This window comes from Monodon monoceros, unplaced genomic scaffold, assembly GCF_005190385.1.
Source record: "Monodon monoceros isolate NGI ecotype Baffin Bay Population unplaced genomic scaffold, NGI_Narwhal_1 Super_Scaffold_20, whole genome shotgun sequence".
Taxonomy (NCBI): domain Eukaryota; kingdom Metazoa; phylum Chordata; class Mammalia; order Artiodactyla; family Monodontidae; genus Monodon; species Monodon monoceros.
This window is the reverse complement of record NW_021703777.1, coordinates 41379628-41386307: the sequence shown is the minus strand read 5'-3', so window position 1 is coordinate 41386307 and position 6680 is coordinate 41379628.

Below are 6680 nucleotides of genomic sequence, written 5' to 3'. Positions count from 1 at the left end.
GAAGTTAGGTTAAAATTATTCTTTTTTTCTCGGAGAGCATTTTGGAAAGTGGAACTATTATTCCATAAGTTAAAGAAATTTGGACAGAAATGGAAAAGATACAGTTTTTGTGGGTAAGCAGTTTAACTGGTTTCTGTCTAGAAGGGCAAGTAAGATTGAATAAATATCTAGCGGTACATTTTTAGGGGGTTGGGGTGGGGTGATGGGGGGAGATAAGTTGATGATAATCAAATGAGTTCTTTGGTTTCATAAAGTCCAAATTAATGGATCTCATGTTTGGAAAGTAAAACTTTTTTTTCAGCTATGTTTTTGTATCCTACAGCAAATTGTCATTAAATCTTATAAAGTGACCAAAAAAAGTGTCTTAAATGTTGGCAGTTGCTATAATTTCTATATTAAGTTTTTAATTTCAAGGGTCCTTTTACACTAACTCTTTGAACTTTTACACTAACTCTTTGAAAGTCAAAAGCTTTGAACTTAACATTTTCTTCTGACTCCTTGAAAGTTTTGAGAAGACTTGTAGTGAATAGGGGTGTACGCTCTACAGCGGCCTCCCTTTCTCCCCATCGCAGCCAGCACATCAGTCTTCTCAGAGAACTGCCCAGGAAGTCAGTAGGCAACGGACCTCCCCTAGAGCTGCATCAAAATAGAGATCTAGATCTTAAAAAACCCCATGAACCACTTACACGTTTTTCTGTCACACACAAGCCATCCAAAGGAAAAACGAAATTCATCTTAACGAGCAACCAAAGAACGGAATGCAGGAGGCCACCACAAGGTAACAAAGGACCCCAGTGCTGCCCTGGCATTTCTCGTTCAAAGATTTTCTCCAACGTTCATATGCATGAAATTAGCAAGAACTTTTTTTTCTTTTTTTTTTTGCGGTACGCGGGCCTCTCACTGCTGTGGCCTCTCCCGTTGCGGAGCACAGGCTCCGGACGCGCAGGCTCAGCGGTCATGGCTCACGGACCCAGCCGCTCCGCGGCATGTGGGATATTCCCGGACCGGGGCACGAACCCGTGTCCCCTGCATCGGCAGGCGGACTCTCAATCACTGAGCCACCAGGGAAGCCCAGCAAGAACTTTTTTAAGAGCAATTGCCATAATTTTGAATAAAATTTAGAAGCCTGGAGCAATGAAGAATACCTCCTTTTGCAATACAAATGGTTGCCAGGGATAAAAATCTATATTATGTTCCTAACTTCACTGGATGTGTACTTTAAGATATATCATCGATTCAATCCCTACAGAAACAGCCTCAAAAGACAGCAAAAATGCTTGGTTTTACCAAATAAATATTTTTTTCCTAATAGTCTAAAATTTTTAATTTCTGTTTTATATTATGTTTCTTTATTTTGTGATCAGATTTGCTGATTTTATGGTAGAAATTGGCTTCCAGGGACAAATCCTTAAGTTTATTATTGCACTATAGAAAATAAAGGTTTTATTTATTATGGCCCAACTTATGTCTGTCCAGAAACTATTTAGTCACATTTTGGGGAAAGATATCATCCATCAATTCAATTCAAGGTGTTAATACATGTTTTTATTTCCCTCTAATATGACAATTTAAAAAAATTTCCAGTTTGCAGGAAAGATAACCCACATGTTTTAGCACAATACTTCTCAAATTTTAATGTGCCTGTAAACTACCCAGGGATCTTGTTAAAGTGCAGATTTTGATTCATTGACTTGGATAGGGCCTGAGATTCTACTTTTCTAACAAGCTAACAAGGCGATACTGATGTTACAAGTTTAGAATCTCTGGTACTTGGATGAGGGGGAGAAAAGGAAATTTCCTAAATAAAGGAAAAAGCACGGCATAAAACACTGAGTACCTTGATGTCTTAGTGTCCACCTATAAATGTCTTTTAAATGAATAAAAATATATAGTTAGAGCCATAATGATAATAAATATATTTGGTTAAGGACTGTGTAAAGAATTATAGCAAAAGAGCACCAGATTGGAAATCAAGAGAGTCTGGTTCTAACTATAGCTCTGCCACTAATTATGTGAACTTGGGCAATTCAACCACACAATCTGGTTCTTGGTTTCCTTATCTCTATAATGATGCAGGCATGTCCTCAACTAATTATAGCACCAGAAAAAACATGATTTGCACGTTTATGAAAACATAAAGTGCTGCAGTTAAGAGAGATAAATTGGCACCTTCCTCTACTGTTATTGTATTTTCTGAAAAGCAGATTAACAATCCCTACCTTTCAACAAGAATTCCACCTCTAGAAATTAATCCTGAAATATAATCAGAGGTGCACACAAAGGGAGGCAAGCACAGCTTTATCATAACAAAAATTCAGAGAAAAATCTGTGTCCAAAAATGTGACTAAAGTATTAAATTAAGTATGGTTCATCCACATGATGGAATGTCCCCCAACAGTTTTAAAAACATTTTTAAGGGTATTGTGATAAGACATTATGTAGTAGGTATATGGGAAAAATTCTGGAAGGAAATAGACCAGATTTAAATAAGATTTTGTACTCATCAAATTTTCTTTAGTGTGCATCTAATAGCTTGATAATCATAAATAAGATTTTTTAAGTCTCGATGAAGAATTGGGAAATCATCATAGATAATAATGTGTCATTTGCTCTCACCCTCAAAAAGTTGAGTGAAATCATTTCTCACGTCCTTTCCAGCTCTAAAATGCAATTGTTCTATAACTGGGCCTCTTTTTCTAACAAAGCACACTGAAGAATTGAAACAACCATCCAGATGATCATTTAAAAGTCAGAGTTTTCCTTTATATTAAGTTTTCAGTGAGTGAAAAAAATCTCCTTATGAAGCTTATGTAATACCCAGCTGATGGACTCACTCATCCATCTATACATTGACCCTTTGGGAATTAAATCTCACAATCCTGTGTGAGCTCCAGAGGTGTCTCAGTGTTTTTTCTTTCTCAATCTTGTAATCACCAAAGTGTTGTTTGACTAATGCAAATTTAAATATCTATCAAAAAGCAGAGGAATTATCAAGTGTTAAAAATCTACAGACTGCCACAAATTGCTGGCATTGGGGTATAGGACGAATTAGCCTTGTAGGTCGAGAGTGGTACATATAACAGGCTTTTACTTAGATAGTAATCTATGAAGGCGTGTTTTGGTGAAATGTTTGACGATGTAAATGAGACTGTGCAATAATGGACTTTGCTATAAGCAAATGTATATTTTCTCAAAAACCAACTGAACTGTAAATGCCTTATAATTAGAACAAAATCCTAAGATGAGTTCTGACTTAACATCTATACATCAATCTATGTTAACCTCTCTCTCCCTATGACCTGAAGCAGTCAATGTACAGTGTAATGTCTGCAGCAATTGTTAGTTTGGGGCTGAATGGTCCAGTGCTTGTTCATTCTCCTGAAGTTGGGCGAGCACTCAAAGTCTGCATTCCTCACACTATCAGGGTGCCCAGGGCCTCTTCACACACTTGCAAGATAGTGTGGATGAGTAGGTGGCGAAATCCCAAATAAATTGATACTGTTAAAAATGTTTTAAATGTCTTAAGTCAACAATTAATAAAATGCAAATTTAATTAGAACATTTCTTGATAAAAAGATCGATCATAATGTTTAAGATATGAATGTGATATTATAGTGCATATAATTGATACATTTTCTATTGAAGCAGTGAATCTGTTCTTTTGATACTAATATGCAGAAAAGGTGATTTCCTTTTGAAAACTCACTGAAAAACCGCTGACACCACTTCCTAGAATACGGGGCCATCAAGATTCCATTTTGAAGCAAAGTGGTCATGTTTAATATTAGGTTCAAAGGAGTGATGATAAGCTTGGTTTCCCTTATCTTTGTTGCAATTTTGAGTCATACCCCAATTAGCAATTTATTCAGTCCTTGGTTTAAAAAAAAAAAAAAGCTTAGTGTTTTGTAAACTGATTAATAAGACCAAGTTATACGTGTGTGTAATTTTATGTGTTTTCTATTATAAGTAAAGCCATTTGTACTTTGAAAAAAAATGTTTTAAATGTGTATATCATTTAGTGTTTGCCTATTAATTGTTTTTATTTCTCACTTGGATAGAAAGAAGCCAAGTGGAAAGTTGTTGGATGTGTGAACCTCAGACCTGTTTTAAAAAGCTTAGAAAATTATTGAGATGATTGACACCATTTGACTTGCTGGTGTTAAGGAATTAGACTTCAGTTTTCACTTTCCAGCTGGTTCAGTCATTTGACTTGGCCTCAGAAATTAAAATGTTTAAAAACTCTCACAAAGGGAGGGTGAGAGGGAGATGCAAGAGGGAGGGCATATGGGGATATATGTATATGTATAGCTGATTCACTTTGTTATAAAGCAGAAATTAACACACCATTGTAAAGCAATTATACTTCAATAAAGATGTTAAAAAAAAAATAACTCTCACAAAGAATTCACCTGGACTTTCCCACTGTCACTTGGAGTCATTGTGTGTAATGAGATCGCATGGCCGCCCTGTAACTTGTGTTCTACGTGACACTTAGGATATCATTTTGCAAGTGACTTTACACCTACAAATTTTTAGAATGATGACTTTGTTTTTAAAAAAATGATACACATTCATGACAAAAAAAGTTTTAAGGAAAAGTATAAAAAAAGAAAACCACAGAGGATCCCAAGTCTTACCACCTGATAATAAACATTTTTAATATTTGATTAATATTATATCTCTATACATATACAGCTGAGCCTTGAACAATGCAGGTGGTGGGATTGCGGTTAGGGGTGCCAACCCTCCACATGGTCAAAAATCCATGTACAACTTTATTTAGCCCTCCATATCTGTGGTTCCACCATACCCGGGGTTCTGCATCCACAGATTCAACCAACTTCGGATCGTGTAGTACTGTGGTAACTACTTATTGAAGAAAATCTGCGTATAAGTGGACTTGCATCATTCAAACTCATGCTGTTCAAGGGTCAACTGTCTAAACAAATGGAGAGAGAGGGAGAATGACAGATCATACTGTGCAATATTTAAATTTGGGGTTGTCTTTAGGATAAATCCTGATTTTATTTTTTTTATATCTAAGTCCTGTTCCCAAGTTGTCCTAAATACTTTCACAGTTTCGTCTTCCACTAGTGTTGATCCTTCCATTTTAGAGAAAGTGCTTAACACGTTCTATGAGCTTTTCTGTCTTTTGATATTCACTCTTCCCGATCTTTCCCCTGTGCCCTCCCTGCCCACCCTGAGCAGAAGTGCTCTCCTCCTGCGTCTGGTCTCTAAAACCCACTAATGACCACACCTCTCTTTTGGCACTTACTGTCTGCTTCCTCTTATTGTTAGCTGTCTTTGTGTGACTTAGTATTGTCCCTATTAGACTATAAACTTCCTCAGCACAAGACCTGTATATTCTTTTTTTTCTTCTTTTTCTTTTTTTTTTTTTTTTCCAGTCTCCAGGGCTTTCCACACAGTGTGGAGGGCCATATAGGCAAGTGCTTAACCAATAGCTGTTGAGTGACAATTCCCAGACCATGCAGATGAAAGTCTGCATTACGCAATCATTGGGTGGTTGTGATATGCTGCCTGCATGCTTTGCAAGGCAGCTGAAGGGTCTGGAGGTATCACAGAAGTGGTGAGGTGTCACTGGAGGATTCACCAATGTGAACTTCGGGACAGATGTTTAGAAACACCTCACCAGGGAGGCTGGGAGCTTAGCTGAGAATGAAGAAACGTGCCTAACAACGGCACTGCCAAATTACATCCCTGAATCGCTTTATACAAACTTTAATTAAATAAGGATGAAGAGCTAAGTGTAACATTTTTAAGGAAGTTAATGCATTATGACACCTTGGATTTTAAAAAGAATGAAGGAAAAAACGTTGCAAAGATGAGAAGTAAACAGGAGAAAATTGCCCTTTGAGAGAGGGGAAAATAAGCAGAACTTCCTCTGGGGGAAATATGGGCAAAGAGAGGGCAAAGTGAGGGCAGGCAAGAAGGTGTAGTTCTTTGTCTAGCTGAGTGTCACAAACCTGCTGAAAAATCCTGCTTACGCGAAAGGGAGCAAAACCTTCGAGGGAGTGAGACCCATAATTGAGACCACATGTAAACCTGTTTTCAGGCTTTTCATGGATTGAAGAATGAAGAGTATGAAGACAATCTTAGGAGCCCATTTGCATTGCTGAATAATACAAAAGCAGTTCTACTTTTTCTATGTATGAAGATATATTTCATTGGACAAGAAAAATATCAGGCTGATTTCTGAATCTTGGTTTCCAGATATCTTTTAAAATTTCTATCTATATAGTTTTTACATGCTCCTGAAGATATTAATGATTCAACCAGTCTCTGAGAGTACAGGTAGCTTCTGAAATCAGAAGGTACTATGGATGCCTCAAGCATCACCCAAGTCCATGCCACTCTGGACCAAAGACTCTGCCACCTCCCTTTAAGACGAGCTCCAGGAAAATACTCTTTGTTTTCCTCTGGCTCTGCTCTCAGATGAGAAAGGGGATAAAAGTGGGGAATGGCTAGCCTACCATCACAACCCCTGTCATATCAGACAAGTATTCAGTCTACTTTGCCCAAGTGTGTTATGGTCTCCCGTCTAAAACAAATTGTTTTCTCTCCAGGAGCTGAGAGGAAATAGATGAAAACAGATTTGGGGTCAAATATGCTTGATTTGGGATCGTGACTTTTTTTTTTTTTTTTAAACATCTTTATTGGGG